The sequence below is a fragment of the Podarcis gaigeae genome (assembly GCF_964106915.1).
Source record: "Podarcis gaigeae genome assembly, chromosome: 1".
In the NCBI taxonomy this organism is placed as follows: domain Eukaryota; kingdom Metazoa; phylum Chordata; class Lepidosauria; order Squamata; family Lacertidae; genus Podarcis; species Podarcis gaigeae.
This window is the reverse complement of record NC_139678.1, coordinates 29,299,848-29,318,405: the sequence shown is the minus strand read 5'-3', so window position 1 is coordinate 29,318,405 and position 18,558 is coordinate 29,299,848. Positions and strand designations below refer to the sequence as shown.

The 18,558-nt window shown below is 43.2% G+C and overlaps 1 long non-coding RNA gene across 1 annotated transcript; it reads left to right on the top strand.

The window, feature by feature from the left end:
- The first annotated feature begins 313 nt into the window (after positions 1-313).
- Positions 314-16,813, top strand: LOC310845009. Its single transcript, XR_014564423.1, has 4 exons — positions 314-835; positions 14,429-14,462; positions 15,420-15,546; positions 16,371-16,813. It is a non-coding gene; the product is annotated as an uncharacterized lncRNA (long non-coding RNA).
- Positions 16,814-18,558: the final 1,745 nt, after the last annotated feature.

Sequence of the window (18,558 nt, the reverse complement as noted above, 5' to 3'; positions counted from 1 at the left end):
TGTTTTCTGCTGCTCCAGAGAAGCGGACATGGAGCAATGGATCCAAACTACAAGAAAGAAGATTCCACCTAAACATTAGGAAGAACTTCCTGACAGTAAGAGCTGTTCGACAGTGGAATTGGCTGCCAAGGAGTGTGGTAGAGTCTTCTTCTTTGGAGGTCTTTAAGCAGAGGCTTGACAACCATATGTCAGGAGTCCTCTGATGGTGTTTCCTGCTTGGCAGGGGGTTGGACTCGATGGCCCTTGTGGTCTCTTCCAACTCTATGATTCTATGATTCTACCTTTTTCTAAAACATATATTCTACATTACATTCCTTAGTCCCACTCATTCTTTTGCTTATAGGCACTAGGTCTCTTCCAAGGGGTGCAAAGACTAGACTTCCTTGCCAAATGCTAGTTGCATTCCCTTCTCTTGGGCTACATTCACACCACATGTTTAAAGCACTATGATAGCACTTTAAACACTATGGCTTCCCCAAAGAATTCTAGCAGCTGTAGTTTGTCAAGGGTGCTGAGAGTTGTTAGAAGACCCATATTCCCCTCCTAGAGCTATATTTCTCAGAGTGGTTTAACAGTCATTCCCTATTCACAGTGAACTCAAGGAAGCCAGCAGTTTCATGAAGATGTTAAAAAACTGTGGGAGGTAAGTTGGGCCATTGCAGGACTCCATAAGCCAAAAAAGATGAGCTGCAGTTGGAGTCTACCAACATTCCCATTCTTGGACCAATCCTCCAGGCATGATGGGAACTGCTGCAAAATAACATCCTTTCATTCCGTCCCAGCTAAGTGGAACCTGAACAGGTGCACTACACACTACAAGTGTCCACTAAATACGGTAAAAGAAGTACGAGTAGATTGATTATTTATTTATTTATTTGCTTGCTTGCTTGCTTGCTTGCTTGTTGCAGGTCCCACTACTAGTAGTAGCAGCAGTAGTAGCCTGGCTGTCTCTGTTCATATGGCCGCTCTGCTTTTGTGCTGAGTCAGCTGAGGACATTCCAAAATTTGTTTGTTTTTTCCTCTTACGTGCAGTTCACACATCCTCCTTTGCCTCCCATAGCTCTGGCTGTGAAGGCGCAATTGTGGCCTCATTGATTGTTCACCTCCTGGAATTGTCCCACATGTGCCAGTGCAGTGTCAGAATCAATATCGCAGGCTTCGTGCAGAGACTGTGCTGGGGCCAAAAGAAGCAATTTGCTTACTGGGCAGGTTGCTGTGAGATAATATTGTGTCAGGAGGTGAGGTTGCAGTAAGAGTGGCAATAAATGTTTCTTTTCCTCAACAAGGAAAAAGGGGGGATTGGTCAGCTTCAGCTTCAGATCCTTCTAGAGATAAAATGTAACTGGAGGAACAATAATTTCAATGTACTAATGCTCCCTTAAGAGGAAGCCCTTGCAGAGCTTCACAGCCCTCACTCATTGCAGAGGTGGCAGTGGGGCAGCATTTTGCCTCAGGCGGAAAAACGTCTTGGGCTGCCCCTGCTCTCTGGCAAATAAATCTGAGCTTTACTCGCAAGAGGCTGTTCGCAGGCAGGAAGTGTAGAGTGCTATCTGGCCTCTTTCTGTGTTGTCCAGCTGCCCATCTCAACCCGTCAATTATGCTGATCCAACACTGCTGAAGGAAAGATCCAGCTACGTATGAGCAATATTCTACCCCAAGGTCTGCAAAGATGTGCACCCCTCTACTCATTGCTCACTCAACCACAGCATGGTGCCACTGCACAGCTGTTCTGGGTGTTCACTGGGTAATACTGCGGCAGTGCCAGCTGGGCTGAACTGAGACAAAGATCAACATGGGAAACAAACTATGGTGGGTATCACCAACTGGAACAACTACTTCAGAGTAATGAAGCACATTATTACTGTAATGCACAAATACAGCACAGAGGAGAAATGGTGAGGAGGACTTCCACTCCAGTTTGGCTCAGCATACCTCTCCACATCAATCAATCAATCAATCAATCAATCAATCATTTTCATGGGATTGTATATTTTAATTATATTTCAATGCTTGTGTAGTAGGCTTCTAAGTTATTTGCAAGTACAAAAACCAATTTTGGCATTAAGCCATCTATAATGTATTATTTCTTTATATATTTTTTAATTGCAATGTGGTGTTGGAAACAGGAAGTCAAATGCATATAATAAATACATGTGCACGCATCTTTCAATATGCAGCCCCATTTTATACCTGAGAGACAGCAGGACACACCAAAATGTGGGTATCCTTGCTGAATTGGGACATCTGGAATACATGCTTTCATTCATATAGCACTGACATATGATGGCCCTTTAGTATAAGATAAAAGCTAAGATTTTGCTTCTCCAAAATTAGGGTCCAGAGAGGAAGTGCATTTGTTATTCTCTTGCCCAAAATATGTGGAAGCCATGCAGCAATCCGGGATGGGGGAGAAATTTGGTCCGGTTCACATTTTAATGCAAATCTATCTAATTCACAGTTCCCAAAACAGTAAGCAAAATAAAATAAGCTTTGCTTTAGTACTTACACACAGCAAAGGATACCCTCCATTGAGAAACTGTTAACACTTCACTGGTATCTTTGCATATTCCTGGAAAACTCCCATTCAAGCAAGTTTTGCCTGTCTCCGCTATGTGCTTCTCCAGTGAGCATTTAGCTATATAGGAATCATGGTTACAGATTTTGTTCTATTTTTGGGCCATGTCTTTGAATGCCTTGCATTGTGGTGTACAGGAAAACAAGGGAGGCGCACACATGCTTCACATGCTGGAAATAGAAATTCCACATTTATAGGCTGCTTGTTGCTTTCTCACAGCTTCTGGCATGCTTCAGTCTGCCAGTCACAGTGAACACAGTGTCCTGGGAGTGATGATCATTGTGAACAGATGGTCCCACGAGGGACAGACAGATGGCCCAGAGACTGGAAGCTTCTAGGGATTTTGATGGAACAGAGAAATCAGGCCCTATTTCTCACTCCAGGGTTCCATGCTAGGGACAGGCTAGAGCCCACCTTCCCCACCTTGTCACCTCCAGCAACTTCTCGTCATTTGTGCTATTTAGTAGGAGCTAGTGAGTGCTGGTGCACTAGATCCCAGTGGTAGAGCAGTGCTCACCCTTCTGCTCTGCCTGTGTCTTCAGAGCAGAAGACATTTAGCACAGGAAACAATGCAATAAGCAAGGAAAGCACTTTGACTAGGGGGAAAAACCCATTTCTTTGGGTTTCCCAGGTAGTTCACAACATTGTTTCAGACTACCGCCTTAGCAGTGCAAGCCACTTAGTATTGAGACCGGAGACCCAAACCTTTCTCTTAGTCACTCCTCAGAATTTCATCTCAAGCTACTTGTTCTCTTCCTAGGAGATTGCATGACCCACACAACTCACCAGACTTGGCATCAGATGTTGAATTCCTCATATCTCTTTGAAAAGGGGGGGCATGTTTCTGGCTTTGAAAACAAGCTGGGTGGGTGAGAGCTTCTGGGATCTTAATTGGGGCATTCAACCCATGGCAATTTAATCTCTAAGGGGTCTCCAGGGGAGAAAAGAATCAAATGGCTCTTAGGTCACTCAGCTGCAGCACAATGCAATACTTTTGGACATCTAACTCTCTGCTGCTTTGATTGAGAATTTGGGCTCTGGCAGTCCTCACTAGGGATAGAAGGTTCTCTCGGCTTTGGTTCATTCCACTTCTCTTTTCCCCAATCTCAAATTCAGTTCACATTTGTGTAGCAACTAGTGTTAAAAAAAACCACACCCCTCGTGTAAATTCTTTAACGTTTTAGTGCAATTCAGCAATTAGTATCTTGCGGAGCAGTCAGGGGGGTTGTCAAGTGAAGTAAGCAGTGGGGCAGAGCCCCCACAGTACCTAATGAATGCTTTTAGACACACATTGGTTGGAGAGCTGTATCACAACATTCAGGTAAGTGCAAATTTCAAAGGATGGCTGTGTTTCAATTCTCATATTGTTTCAGAAAGTGAAGATTTGATCATTCTGTGAACAGAATCAGATTTTTTCCCCATCTCTAGTCCTCAGCTTCTGCTGGAGGTTATGAGATCTAAGTTAAGCTATTGCAGGGACTCCGACATGTTGGAAGAGCATTGGCTATGCCTGGGAGCTGTCCCAGGTCCTGAACTTCTGGGTCCCCTGTTGTTCCCAATCTTGTTCTCCAACTCTGTTAAGTGCAATGCAGAAGTTGCTTCTGAGTGACTCTAGCTGATAGGCAGTACCCATGAGTTCTAGCTTACTGTTCTGGAGGCATATAGCCTATCCAGAAGAGGACACAGGGCATAGCAAATATGGCTGATGGCATGGCTGATGGCAGCTCTCTTTCATCTTCATTTGCCTCCTTTCTATGTCCAGCAAGAAAAGGAAAAAAAGAGGTAGGCCTCTGGTGGACAAAAGCAGGAAACAAAACGAAAAACCAATTGCAAATGTACAGAAAGAGCCAGTGTGGTGTAGTGGTTAAGAGCGGTAGTCTCGTAATCTGGGGAACCGGGTTCGTGTCTCCGCTCCTCCACATGCAGCTGCTGGGTGACCTTGGGCCAGTCACACTTCTTTGAAGTCTCTCAGCCCCACTCACCTCACAGAGTGTTTGTTGTGGGGGAGGAAGGGAAAGGAGAATGTTAGCCGCTTTGAGACTCCTTCGGGCAGTGATAAAGCGGGATAGCAAATCCAAACTCTTCTTCTTCTTCTTCTTATAATAGAAATAAATCACAAATAACAACAAACAAGAATAGCACGTGCATCATGCGCTGGTGCAAATTGATGTAGCACACAGTAGGACATAAACAAAGCAAATGCTCAATATGCATGTACAATAATTATGAATTCACTAGTTAATATAGTGATTTTACAGAGTAATTATAAATTCACATGCTGGATATAATTGTTTGATGGATAGCCTGAAAAGATCCATTTTGAGAAATTCTTCAGCATAAACCATCCATGTATTATGAGAAGAACGACAATCGGAATCAAATATGAGGCATACATTTATTTATTTTTTGTTAAATGTGGAATTTATTCCCCCAACAATGCCAGCCACACAGCATTGTGAGTTGGGTGGTAGACCTCAATTTTAGTGCCTCCCAAGACCTCAAGCCAGGAATATCTGCTCAGACACATGGGCATACTTACTATTTAATCTCTTTATAAGGTGATTTTTCTTATTTCATCAGTAACTTTTTTTGGAACGATTGTTGATCAAATATTTGCCATCTTCAAGATTCAGGCATTTTTTAAAAATGTTCATTAGGGAAGCACTTAATGTTTACAATCAATCAATCAATCAATCAATCAATCAATATTGTATTAATCTGAGGCAAAATACAAGCCTATTTCACTGGTCTTTGTTGGAGTCAGTTTATAATAATTGGGCAGTTGTGCCATGACAAAATCCATATGCAGTTTGGTGTGTGTGTGTGTGTGTGTGTGTGTGTGTGTGTGTGTGTGAATGGGTTCACAATTGGCTTACAGGGCACCATATTGGCAGAGCACTATGATGAGGCCTCATAGTGACATTTACATATTTGCCCCAGGGTGACTGGACCAAGTGGCAAAACAGCTGAGGGGAACCCCTCCTCACAGACCCTTGAGATTCATGATGGAGATTCCTCAGTCTCCACCACCCTTATCAGCTACAATCATTACTCCAGGTTTTATTGTTGAACTAGAGCTGCTATCAGCCCCAGCCAGCATGGCCCATGGTCACAGATGATCAGAATTGGCACCAAAGATTTTGTGCGCACCAGTGTCTATCCAGGTTAAGACTCTACTGTCCATAAAACCTCTGCTTTACCTTGCTACTAACCCAACTGCACATTGATCTCTTAAACTGTATGCAACATAGCACTACATCTATGGTTCCACCGGGACAAAGATTTTCCTTTAGCAATGGAAACTTTCCTTTCACTTCCCCCTGCATCCCTCAAATCTGTTCTAGGTTCTACCCAACCTTCTGGAGTTCTGTCTTCAAGTACTGCCTCTTGACTAAGGAAGTAACTATTTGCACATTATCAAGGCTTCATTGTTCCTAGGTCTGCTTCTGCCTTCCTTGAAGCAGACTAGAGTGCCCTGTCACACTGTTTGGTAATTGCTGGTGTGTGTAGTGTGAATATGCAGAACCAAACTACCAGCTAACTCAGAGTGTCCCATTGCGGAACAAGAAGGAGATAGATTAAAACTGCAGAGCTTTGATAAATTAAAAAACAAAGTACGAGACTGGCTTCACTATTATCAAATAAGGGAGATATATAATTTGGACAAAAAAATTGGTTTCCAGGTGGGAAAATCAAAATTGGAAACAGAATTGTTAGAACCTAAAACTAAGAACCTGTCAAGAATGTATAACTTGCTGTTGAAATGGAATACACAGGATGAAACGGTTAAATCTGTTATGATTAAATGGGCACAGGATGTTGGACACAACATTATGTTTGCTGACTGGGAACAGTTATGGACCACAGGTATGAAGTTTACGGCATGTAATGCCTTAAGAGAGAATATTATGAAAATGATTTACAGGTGGTACATGACTCCAGTCAAGCTTGCAAAAATTTATCACCTGCCCGATAATAAATGTTGGAAATGTAAAGAATGTGAAGGTACCTTTTTTCACCTTTGGTGGACATGCCCAAAGATTAAGACCTTCTGGGAGATGATTTATAATGAAATGAAAAAGGTATTTAAATATACCTTCCAGAAGAAACCAGAGGCCTTTCTCTTGGGCATGGTCGGCCAGTTGGTGTTAAAGGAGGATAGAACTTTCTTTATGTATGCTACGACAGCAGCAAGAATACTTATCGCAAAGTACTGGAAAATACAAGATCTACCCACCCAGGAAGAATGGCAGATGAAGGTGATGGACTATATGGAACTGGCTGAGATGACTGGCAGAATCCGAGACCAAGGAGAAAAGTCGGTGGAAGAAGAGTGGAAGAAATTTAAAGTCTACCTACAGAAATATTGTAAAATTAAGGAATGTTAGAAAGATGTTGGAATTAAACTATGTGGTTTTAGCAGAAAAGATATAAAGGATTAAGTAAAGAGGAATTGATAACAGGTGAAAATGTAAAGTTACAACATATTAAGATAAAATATTAAGATAAAAGCAAAAAGGGTAAGCATTTGCTGAAACAACTACTGAACTAGAGTCAAAACAAAAAAAATTCCTTCCAGTAGCACCTTAAAGACCAACTAAGTCAGTTCTTGGTATGAGCTTTCGTGTGCATGCACACTTCTTCAGATACACAGATATCTGTGTATCTGAAGAAGTGTGCATGCACACGAAAGCTCATACCAAGAACTGACTTAGTTGGTCTTTAAGGTGCTACTGGAAGGAATTTTTTTTGTTTGGACTATGGCAGACCAACACGGCTACCTATCTGTTACTGAACTAGAGGTGAGAAGAGATCAGAGAAATAAGTAAATGAAAGATAAGAGATGGAAAGACTGATTTGTTTTTAACTGTTTTTATTTTTCTGTATTTTGTATTTTTTGTCCTTTTTCTTATTTTTTCTTTTCTTTTTTCTATTTTTGTAATTTCTTTGAAATTTTAATAAATATTATTCAAACACACACACACACACACACACACACACAAAAACCAGAGTGTCCCATTGCAAGGCACAACTGCCCAGAGGACATGGCTTGTGGAAGATGCTTGCTGTGGCCACAAGTGTGAATTCCACAGGATCTTAAATTTCTTTGACACTCAGCTTACATTTGTAGTTTTCTCGCCTTGGCAAAAGAGACCTGCATCCTCCTTCTGGCATGTATATATGCAGACATTCTTTAATCACATAGTTGTGTTTTGTAAATCTGGCAAACATTCTCACCTTGCAGCATAAAAGAACTCAGACATAAAATTTAGACTAAAAGTTGTTCTAAACCCAGTCTTCTTTCCTTTGCTTTGTCAATCCAAAGTGCATTAAAATTAAACTCCTGTGCTTCTCGAAGCTGCCTCTGTTATTATTGGAACTGATGCACATTTACTATAGCCAATCTATTTTTATTTGAACCACTTATGCTGTATGAAACCGAGCATAATAACTCGAGTCAATACAGATATATTTGTTTTTATTTAAACTTATAAGTGTGCTAAAAGCAACAAATGGTTTCCCCACTGAAAACCAATACAGATATATAATACATAGAGAAGATATGCAGCAATCAAAACAGTGGTGTCCAGTTACTCCAGGGGCTGTTTTAAGAAACCATTGCATCTTATTTTGGACAAGTTTAGGAAACCAAAGTTAGCAGAAGCTGCATCCTGAGTGCAGTGAGTGGTATCTGGGGTTGGTCCCTTTTAGTAAAGCTGCTATGAGTAAGCAGGGAACTACTCATTACTAGAACTAAAACCAGCAAGGGCAATTTCATGAGATCAGCTTGGGTCTGAAGTAGGAATTCAGCTTATTACACCTTGGCAGAGAAAGACCTTCTAGAATTTGTGGAAACTGTTGTGCAGTTTACCTTATGTTCACATGAATATCCTTCCATTTAGTTAGGCCATGCATAGTAATCTGTGGTGCACATGTGAGCACACGTCCCCCCACAGCAAGTGATCCTAGATATACTGTGCAACATTCACTTTTGATAAGAAAAATACTAGTTCACTAGTTGCATATTGTTTCCTAGGTGCATTGCATAGATTCCACCCCTTTTGAAGAGAGTTGCAGGTGTGTTCTGGGATGGGGATGGAGACAGGACTTAATTGTGCATGGTTCCTCAAGTATTATTTCATTTATTTATTATATGCATTAATATTCCATTCTGAAGGTGTGGACCAAATAAATAAAAGCAAAAAGAGACCATATGAAAACTAAAACCAAAAATTGACAATAGAATTTAGACATTGACCAGTCTGTTCATTTGGTTCTCCGTTTAAAATCCTCTTTTACCTTTTACCTATAGCTATTATGCTGCTCAGAGCAGAGGTCAATAACATGAGGGCCACCTCCAGGTACTGTTGAAGTTCAACTCCCATTAGCCAGCATAACCAATAGTCAGAGATTATGGGAACTCCATACCTTGGGCTTAGAGAGACACTTAATAAAACCATAGAACTGTAGAGTTGGAAGGAACATTGGTTATCATCTAGTCCAGTGGTTCCCAATTGGTTGACCATGGACCCCAGGGGGACTGCATAACCCACCCATGGGGTCTGTGGCACCATTCACATAACAAAATACCATAGAGATATCAAAAATTTCAAAATAAGGGGGCCGTGGCTTGACTTTTTGCAAAACAGGGGTGCTCAGTACTTAGCTATTTGGGAACCACTGATAAAGCCCAACTCCCTGCGATGCAGGAATCTTACATGGTCCCCTTACATGGTCCCCCATACTGGATCCCGTGGAACTCCCTTCCATTAGAGGCTAGACTGGTCCTCTCTCTACTTTTCTGTTGCTGGCAGACAAAGACAGGTCTTTGGCCTCTAACTGCCTGTTGTGAGAGGGTCTGCTGTTGCTCTGTTTTGTTTTGTGTGTGCCTTTAAATGGCTTTTCAGTGCTGATTTTTAATAGGGGGGAGGGAAGACGTTTATGTGTATGCATGTGTGAGGAAGTGTCAGTGAGGAAAGGCATGGTTTGCGCCTCTGGATCAACCCACATTACCCTCAGTTTATAAAGATTCAGCAGCAGATTACGTTCTGATGTTTCCACATCTCATTTGGCCTGAACCCAGCAATTGACACTGATCTCATGTGATTTTTTCTCTCAGCCCTTTAGAAGTCTGATTTCCAAGCTGTTTCCCACTCAGGTGGTGGTGGGAATGCCTACTTTAGAAAGGCAGTGGCGTTTCCTAGTGTGTTTTCACAGCAGCTACTCATGGGTCCCTCCTGCTGTGAGTCAAGAGGTTGCCCTGTAAAGTTGGATGGTGTAAAGGCTTCCATTGCTGTGAAACTTTGCCTCTCATCTCTGCTGCTTTCACACCTCAGTGGATCTCATTCTTCCTCATGCCTTCACCACTTATATTAGCATTTCTTTCTCAACTGAGGAGCCTGGCATTCAGATAACGCCATATTCCTTTGTCCCAAATCATTCTCCCTCTCCTTCTCTCCATGTTGCAGTGAGCAAGGAATACTCCTGTGTCAAGTTAACCATGAGAGACGAGGTCTGAGCAGTACAACACGAGGAAAAGAAGGGAGACAGTGTCTGAGTTCTGGCATTAATAACACCCAAACCTCCACCAATACAAATACAGTGAGCTGCAATTAATCCTGTGGCTAGCAGGGATCCGTGCCAACACAGAGTCCCTTGGTGTCAAACTAAATCTGAATCTCACATTGACTGCATTGGGCATCATTCTTCTTACACAGTAGCTAAGTGCTGGTGGTAGAGGATTGGGTAATACTGGAATGGGGAAGTTGTGGCCCTCCAAATGCCATCAGATTCCAAACCCTGTCTGTCTCCATCAGCAGGGCCTATAGTTGAGGATGAGCCACAGGCTCCCCATCTCTGATGTAGGAGATGATTGGAATGACATCTGCCTGAGACCCTGGAGAGCAGCTGCCAGTCAGAGCAGACAATGCTGGGAGGTGGATGGACAAAAAGTGTGACCTGGTATGTGTTAGGATATTTCCGTTCCACCTTAAAAGGGAGCACGCTTGTGAGTCACAGCGTCTGCGTATTTCCTGTTCACAGGATGTTTATGTTTGCTATTGCTTTCGTTTTCTCTCTCTGTGCCTGAACACGCTAGCAGGCGGTCATGGTTTTCTTTGTTCTGACCAACGTGGAATAAACTTGTAAATATGCTCTCCTGCTGTGCAACTTTTGCTGTGTGAATTCTGCTAATAGAGTGTGCACCAGCCTAAGAATGTGGCAATCTATTTCTGAGGCTTCGTGTCGCTAATTGCTGATACTGCACATCTACGGGGGATCGATGGATGTCCGGAGTCCGGCTGGAGGCAGTGACGGTCGATGTCTCCCTGGCAGTATCCCAACAGTATGAAGCCATTTCCCATGTAATCCAAGCTATTCATGACAGTAGAGCAGAACAATCAAAACTGTAGGAAACTGTAGGAAAACAGCATAATTTATGTCAGGGTAAGTTATTCTGAAGTCACATACTCCTATGACACACTCCATTTGGCAGTGAGGCTACGGCCAGCTGAACTGAGCATGGCAGAGGGAAAGCAAGCCTTTAAAATAGGGGTTGATTTACACCACCCCTTTTGCCAGGGTAGCTTCTACTAGGTTGCTAGATTATGTGACCAAGCTCAATAGAATATGGAAGAGGGGAAGCAGGGGGGCCAGGGCCCCTACAATATTTTCATGAAGGGGGATAGGCCCCCACAAAATTCCATGGTGATCCTCAAAAGGATGTGTCAGGACAAAGATGCTTGGTCTTCCGGCGTCATTTGGAGGCTTGCCAGAGTGCCCTCCTGGAAGGCGCTCTGGTGATCTCTACCTGGGATCCATTCGAAGAAGCATCTTCACTCTGTGCATCCCTTTGGGTAAGGCAGCTGGCAGTGGGTGAGGGATGGTGGGCTGAGTTGGCCTGGCCTGGCTAGGGAGAGCATGATGTCATGCTGCACCGCCATGATGTTGTGGGGTGGGGTGCATTGGTGCATTGGGGTAAGTCTTCTCCTGCGCTGTCCCCCCGCCATTTTTGAGACTTCCCACAGCCTAGGCTTAGTGAGCTTTAACTGGCCTATGCTGACATATCTCTGGCTGAGTTTGGACAGCATAGCCCTTGTTGGCCCAAACCCAGCCAGAGATCTATCTATTCCAAACTCCACTCCTCCTGCTGGATCTTGGGTCTGGATTGCTCCCTGATCCCCACCATGTCTTCTCTTAACCATCTTTGCCTTCTTTCCCTCTGTGTTGCAGTGACCAAACCAGTGGCATAGCGTGGGTTGTCAGCACCCGGGGCAAGGCAAGTAATTTGCATCCCCTAACCCGTGGATTTGCGCCCCCTAACCCTAACCCCCAGATGTTGCACCCGGTGCGGCTGGCCCCCCCCTGCACCCCCCACGCTACGCCACTGGACCAAACAATGCTTCTTTGTCAAATTCCAGATATGGCTCTCCCCTTGAATCTTTAGGGGCAACTTTATGCTGAGTTTTCCATTACAAAAGGAGGAATATTATGTCAAATATTTACTAAAATACGAGCTTCAGCAAAGGGCATATTTTATTGCTATACCCCCGCGCTCATTCTTCCTTTGTAAAGTCTCCTGCCCATTCTTTTCGTTTCCTGCTTCCTTAAGGGAAACAATGGTATTCCCTACAGTGCAAAAAAATCTGCTAAGTTTACCCAAGAGAGATTCTATAGCGGGGCGGGATAATGTCATCAATACTGAAAACTAAAGCTTCCTCTTCTTGTTCATGCCTGTCTTTTTAGCTCACTTTGGCTTACCCATTTGCTCCCATTTTTGCAGTCCTCCCCTCCTTGCAAAAAAAAAGAGAAGAAAAAAAAGAGAGGATCTTTCTGAAGGAGAGTATTTATTTGAAATGATGAGAGGAAGCAAACAAGATAAAAATGGAGAGATAAGTGACGAGACGGGATTTCAGTCCTGGCCTAGGTTTCAAGTGAACGATTGTCAATACTAATAACATAAACCTAACTGTGAAGGGGACCCAATACACAGTGGCTTGGGAATGCTTACAGACATCTGAAAATTTAATCAGAGGGTGCCATCAGAAATGTAGCCAGTGTGTCTGGAATTTGGGTTTAATGCATTTGTTTGAAATATTCTACATTAGTGAGGGGGGAAAGTGCAGGAGATATTTGCATGAGGTGCAGTTGCTTTGCTGTGTGGGGAGAAAAAATGTGTCTTCTGTACAATCATAGAAACAAAGGAGAGATAACTCACCTTGCATTCCACAATAGTTGTGCATGGTCCATGTGAGAGCCAGTGTAGTGTAGTGGTTAAGAGCGGTAGTCTCGTCCCCGTGTCCCCGCTCTTCCACATGCAGCTGCTGGGTGACCTTGGGCCAGTCACACTTCTTTGAAGTCTCTCAGCCCCACTCACTTCACAGAGTGTTTGTTGTGGGGGAGGAAGGGAAAGGAGAATGTTAGCCGCTTATAGACTCCTGAAGGGGAGTGAAAGGTGGGATATCAAATCCAAATTCTTCTTCTTCTTCTTCTTCTTCTTCTTCTTCTTCTTCTTCTTCTTCTTCTTCTTCCTCCTCCTCCTCCTCCTCCTCCTCCTCAATGATAAGTGTGGGATTTCCCACTCAGACATTGGTGTGGTCCTTCCTTGACCCTCCATGAGAAGGTACTATCCATCTGTTTAACCCCTCAGCTCTGGATGGTGAAGAAAGAAAACTACTCTGAAATCTAATTGGTAACTTTGCAGCTCTAAGAATAAATAGATAAATAGATAAAATCCTCAGAAACCTAGCAGATTTCTAGGCCTGCACCCGTGAAAAAGTGTTGTTGACATTAAAGGCTCATTACCTCAAAGAGGAATAAACAGAAGTCATTTATCATCATCATTATGATGATCATCGCCATCATCATTAGCGCTGCCATCTTGAAGTCAATCTCACACTTGTCGTTGGACGGAAGCAGATTTTAATGTGTGCTTATCACAATTGTACATAGCGAGGTTTTGCATGCAACAGATTACTTTGTGACATTGAAAATAAGTACATTTCATAAACAGTAATGGAGCTGAAACACAGCTTGATCCCAGCAAGGTACACAAAAATGATTAGAGCCTGAAATGAGAAATTAAGTTTCTTTTAAAACAAAGGACACAAAAGTTATTCACTGTGGTAAAGCTAAATGAGAATGTGCTTATAAAAAAATATCTCCTTCAGTGACTTTCCCCCATAATGTCTCATTGTGGCTCAGTGGATAAATTATATGGATTTGGAGGGTGGGGGGAGGTTGTCCATGAAGCTCAATGAGTGGCAAGGGCCAAGACACAATCACTCAGAACTAGCCTACCTCACGCAAGCTGGCTGTGGGGTTAGGTGAAAACTTTAAAATGTACTATACAAAGAAGGGATAGTAACAACATGAGGAATGCATTAGCTGCAGGTGTAATGACTTTTTTTGCCTTACGAGTATTTAGAGGGCTTGTCCTATCATTAGACAATGTGAGGCAAATGCCTCACGTAGCAGATGCTGGGGTGCACAGTGGAAGGCAGAACTGCATTTGCTACATAGCATCTTCTGACCCGCCCTCCAAACTAGCCTGCTGCTTCAAGTGTGGCGGAAGACACAACACTTTCATCAGTGTCGAATAAAGATTCAGCTGCCAGTCCAGTCAGCTTCTCTGTGTGGAAAAGCAAGAGTTAAAACCAACAATGCGTAGACAAAGATTTCATTGCAATGTTCTGAATGAAAGCTTTGATGCATGAAGAAAGTACCAACAATAAGTGCACCTTCCTGAGTGGAGATAATTTGTGAGTTTGGAAAGGATATGAGGTGAAAGGGTATTGTTCCTGAATGTGCAGCCATTAGGTCCATTTTAAATATTTGTTTATTTTTATTTAATAGGATTTATACACTGCTTAATCATCAAAAGCTCTAGGTGGTTCATCCCTGCTTTTGTAGGCAGTGGGGACAGGGATAAGGAGGCAATCATGTACAGTGGTACCTCAGGTTAAGTACTTAATTCATTCCGGAGGTCCGTTCTTAACCTGAAACTGTTCTTAACCTGAAGCACCACTTTAGCTAATGGGGCCTCCTGCTGCCGCCGCGCCACTGGAGCACGATTTCTGTTCTTATCCTGAAGCAAAGTTCTTAACCTGAAGCACTATTTCGCCGAAATCTCATGAGATCTCATGCACTTGAGGTCTTGTGATATTTTGTCAAGATCTCAAGAGATCTTACCAGAAGCCAGCGTCACTGCCAGTGCCACTTTTCTGACCATGATGGAAGAGGCTGGAAGGGTGGGGGCACTGCTTCATGGGCAGGCCAGCCCTGCTTCTCGGACATATGTCAACTAGAGAGATGAGACGTGAGCACTGAAGATGGGTGGAAATATTTGCACCAGTATTTCAACCCACTTATGACTATTTCTTAGGAGTACTTTGACTTTCTGGTTATCAGAAGATATAAAAATGAAAATAATAGATGCTCTTAAAATACACTGCCTTGTTGAAAAAATTGTTAGTTTGGTACATTTGTAAGTTAGCCTTTGAATCTTCTTAAGTGAATCTCCCCTTGCAGATCCATAACTCTCATTATGCTTTCCTTCTAAAACCTGAATCAACATGTTCGGAAGCAGAGCCCTGGGAGGATGCAAAGCTCTGTTTTGTGCAAGTCTGGTAGCAGGTAAATTTGGATTTCCCTCTAACTTCCTTTCACTTTTTGTTACGGCGGCTGTGCTGCTAGATCTTTAGTTAGAGGTATGCTGGTTCATTTCCTTATCTTACTATCTTGACAGCACCACTTCCTGTAGTCTCTTCTCATTTCCTGCAGATTTGCAGAAGAATAAGAAGAAAAAGATGAAGTGAAGCAAGTCAGAAAGCAAGTGACTGGATAGAAGTAGCTGTTTCAAGAGACACAAACGTGCTGCCACTTTTCTCTCTCTTCACACTGTTATCTATAGAGTGCAATGAAGCCCCATCAGAGACAGGAGAGACACAACTGTCAGAACAACTGCAGAGCAGGTAAAACACTTGCCATCCCTTAGAAACATTGAATCATAGAGTTGGGAGGGACCCATCTAGTCCAACCCCCTGCTATGCAGGAATCTCAACTAAAGCATCCATGACAGGTGGCCATCCAATCTCTGCTTAAAAACCTCCAAGGAAGGAAAGTTGACAATGTTCCACTGTCAAGCACCTCTTAATGTCAGAAAGTTCTTCCTGATGTTCCATCAGAATCCCCTTCCTTGGACCTTGAATCCATTGGTCTGAGTCCTATCCTCCAGAGCAGGAGAAAACAAGCTTGCTCTATCTTCATGTGACAACCCTTACGATATTTGAAGATGGCTGTCATATCTCTTCTCAGTCTCCTCTTTTCCAGGCTAAACATACCCAGCTCCTTCAACCGTTACTCATAAGGCTTGGTTTCCAGACCCTTGATAATCTTGGTTGCCTTCCTCGGCACACGTTCCAGCTTGTCAACATCCTTCTTAAATTGTGGTGCCCAGAACTGGACACAGTATTCCAAGTGTGGTCTGACTAAGGCAGAACAGAGTGGTACTATTACATCCCTTGATCTGGACACTATACTTCTGTTGATGCAGCCTAGAATAGGGTTAGCTTTTTTTTGCTGCTGCATCACACTGCTGACTCACGTTAAGCTTGTGGTCCACCAAGATTTCACATGTACTACTAGTAAGCTAGGTGTCTCTCATCTTATATTTATGCATCTGGGTCTTCTGGCTTAAGTGCAGAACCTTACATTTGTCTCTATTGAAATTTATTTTGTTGGTTCACTTTTCCAATATGTTTAGGTCATATTGAATCCCGATTTTTCTCTTCTGCAGCTTTAGGTACCCCCTCCCAATCTGGCATCATCTGCAAACTTTATGAGCATTCCCTCAATTCCTTCATCCAGGCCCTTCATGAAGACGTTGAACAACAACGGGCCCAGGACAGAACCCTGCGGCACCTCACTTGTCACTTTTTCTCAGGAGGGCGAGAAACCATTAATGAGCACTTTTTGGGTTCAATCAATCAACCAGCTACAAATTCACCTAACAGTTACCTCATCCAACCCAGAGGCAACATGCCTCCTATATCAGTTGCTGGGGATCTCAAGTGGAGAGGGTGCTGTTGTGCTCATGTCTTGCTTGTGAGCTTCTCAATGACATCTGGTTGGCCATGGTGGAAATGCAGTGCTGGACTAAATGGGCCATTGGTTAAATCCAGCATGGTTCTTTTTATGTTCTCACGAGCAAGCAGGCTACAGCAGCTAATACTTTTTTTATTTTAAAAAGAAAGATAGTTTAAGGTTTGAGCAGCAGAGAAATAAAGGAAAGGTCAGGATGGTGCTGGATGGTAGTGCCAGAGTTGCAGAAGTGGAAGAGCAGCTGAATGCCTAGTATCCCTCAGGGAAACAGCAGTGATTGAAAAAGGCAACAGCAGGCAGCTCAATACGGGTGGGTTTGTTTTCATTAGCAACAATCATGATAATATTTCTCTCCATGCTCCACTGCCTTTGTCCTTTTTTCTTCTTTTTTTTCCTAGAGTGAGCATTTGGAGTCAGTGTTTCTGCTATAACTAGGTCAGGGAGCCTAAGTAGGTCACGTTGTCTTTCTAAACGTGGTAAATCTGGAAGTGAAGCGAGGAGGAATGGCCTGTAAACAAAAGACAAAGGGCTGGGCTCATGCGTATATGTGCAGGCAGGAGGGCAAACCCAGAGAGATGTGTCATTGGAGCCTGTCATCATCTACAGCTTGGGATGTTATGGAGAGGATATGGAAGATGGGAAAGGAGACAGAACATGGAAGGTGCTAAGGTGCCACGTGAGCGAATCAAGGGTAGTCGGGGCAGGAACAGTATTTGCAAAGTCTGGGCCGCCTACACTGAGCCATCAAACGGAGATTCAATCTCCATGCCCAAACTAGTCAGTAAGTCAAAGCCAATGGGAAATTGGGATCCAGACACTGGTCATTGTCCATGGGGCAGTTGTGGAGATTGGGAAGGTACAGGGGGAAGACTGGTACTACTGACACCCAGGTGAATAATTCACATTCGGGTCAGTATATTGGAGAGATAAAGCAGATGTCCAGAAAGGAAGGATCATGGCTCAGTGGTAGAGAGCCTCTGCTTTGCATGCAGAAGGTCCCAGGTTCAGTTACCTGCATTTCCAGGTGGGCTGTGAGAAACCCCAGCCTCAAAACGGGCTGCTAATTAGTGTGGACAATACTGCGCTGTATAGGCTAGTGGTCTGAATTGGTATAAGAAAGCTTCCTATGCATATAGAAGAGCCATTGTAAAGCTGGAATAAGAACAAAAGGACAGCAGTAGGAGCTTCAGGAGGAACAATGAGAGGAAACCTCAAAATTATTATTCTGCAGTATTTATACTGGGAGCATTCAATCAGTGCCCAGACTGCAGCCAATTCTGTAGTGCTTTCTGTTCTCGCATCATATGCCTGTAAAGTATAAGTAACATACCCCTTCATGCAACACTGCATCTGATATGGGCATAGAGCTGGTAACCAACGAAACTTTCTTTAAGGTTTTCGTCAGGCAATCTCTAATGCTCCTAAAACACTGGCAAATATTTAAAAACAACAGAAACGAGAAGCATTTCAGAACGCAATGTTGTAAATGACTCTGAAAATATCCAGTCCAAGGGCTTCTGCTTGTCCCATGCTTTCTAGACATGGCTCCGAGTGCTTTTCTGCTCTTTAGTGCTGATTTGGAGCAAACATCAGTCTGTGAAAAACCCGATTGACATTTGCTACAATTCAGCAGTAGTGAGTGGGTTTTCCCTTGGGAAAGTGGTGGGACAAGTGGAAGTCTGGATAAGTCCGAAGTTACTGGCAACAATTGGCCTCACTGGGAAACAGGTGTGGGTAGGTGGGAGTATCTAAGGAGAGACCCAGGAGTGTTCATTATACAGTATACAGTGTATGGCCATTCTTAGCTAGAGAAAGGGGGGAAAGTCAATTTATATTTAAAGCTGAATCTACCTCATCTGCACTCATAGCTGTCAACGTTTTTT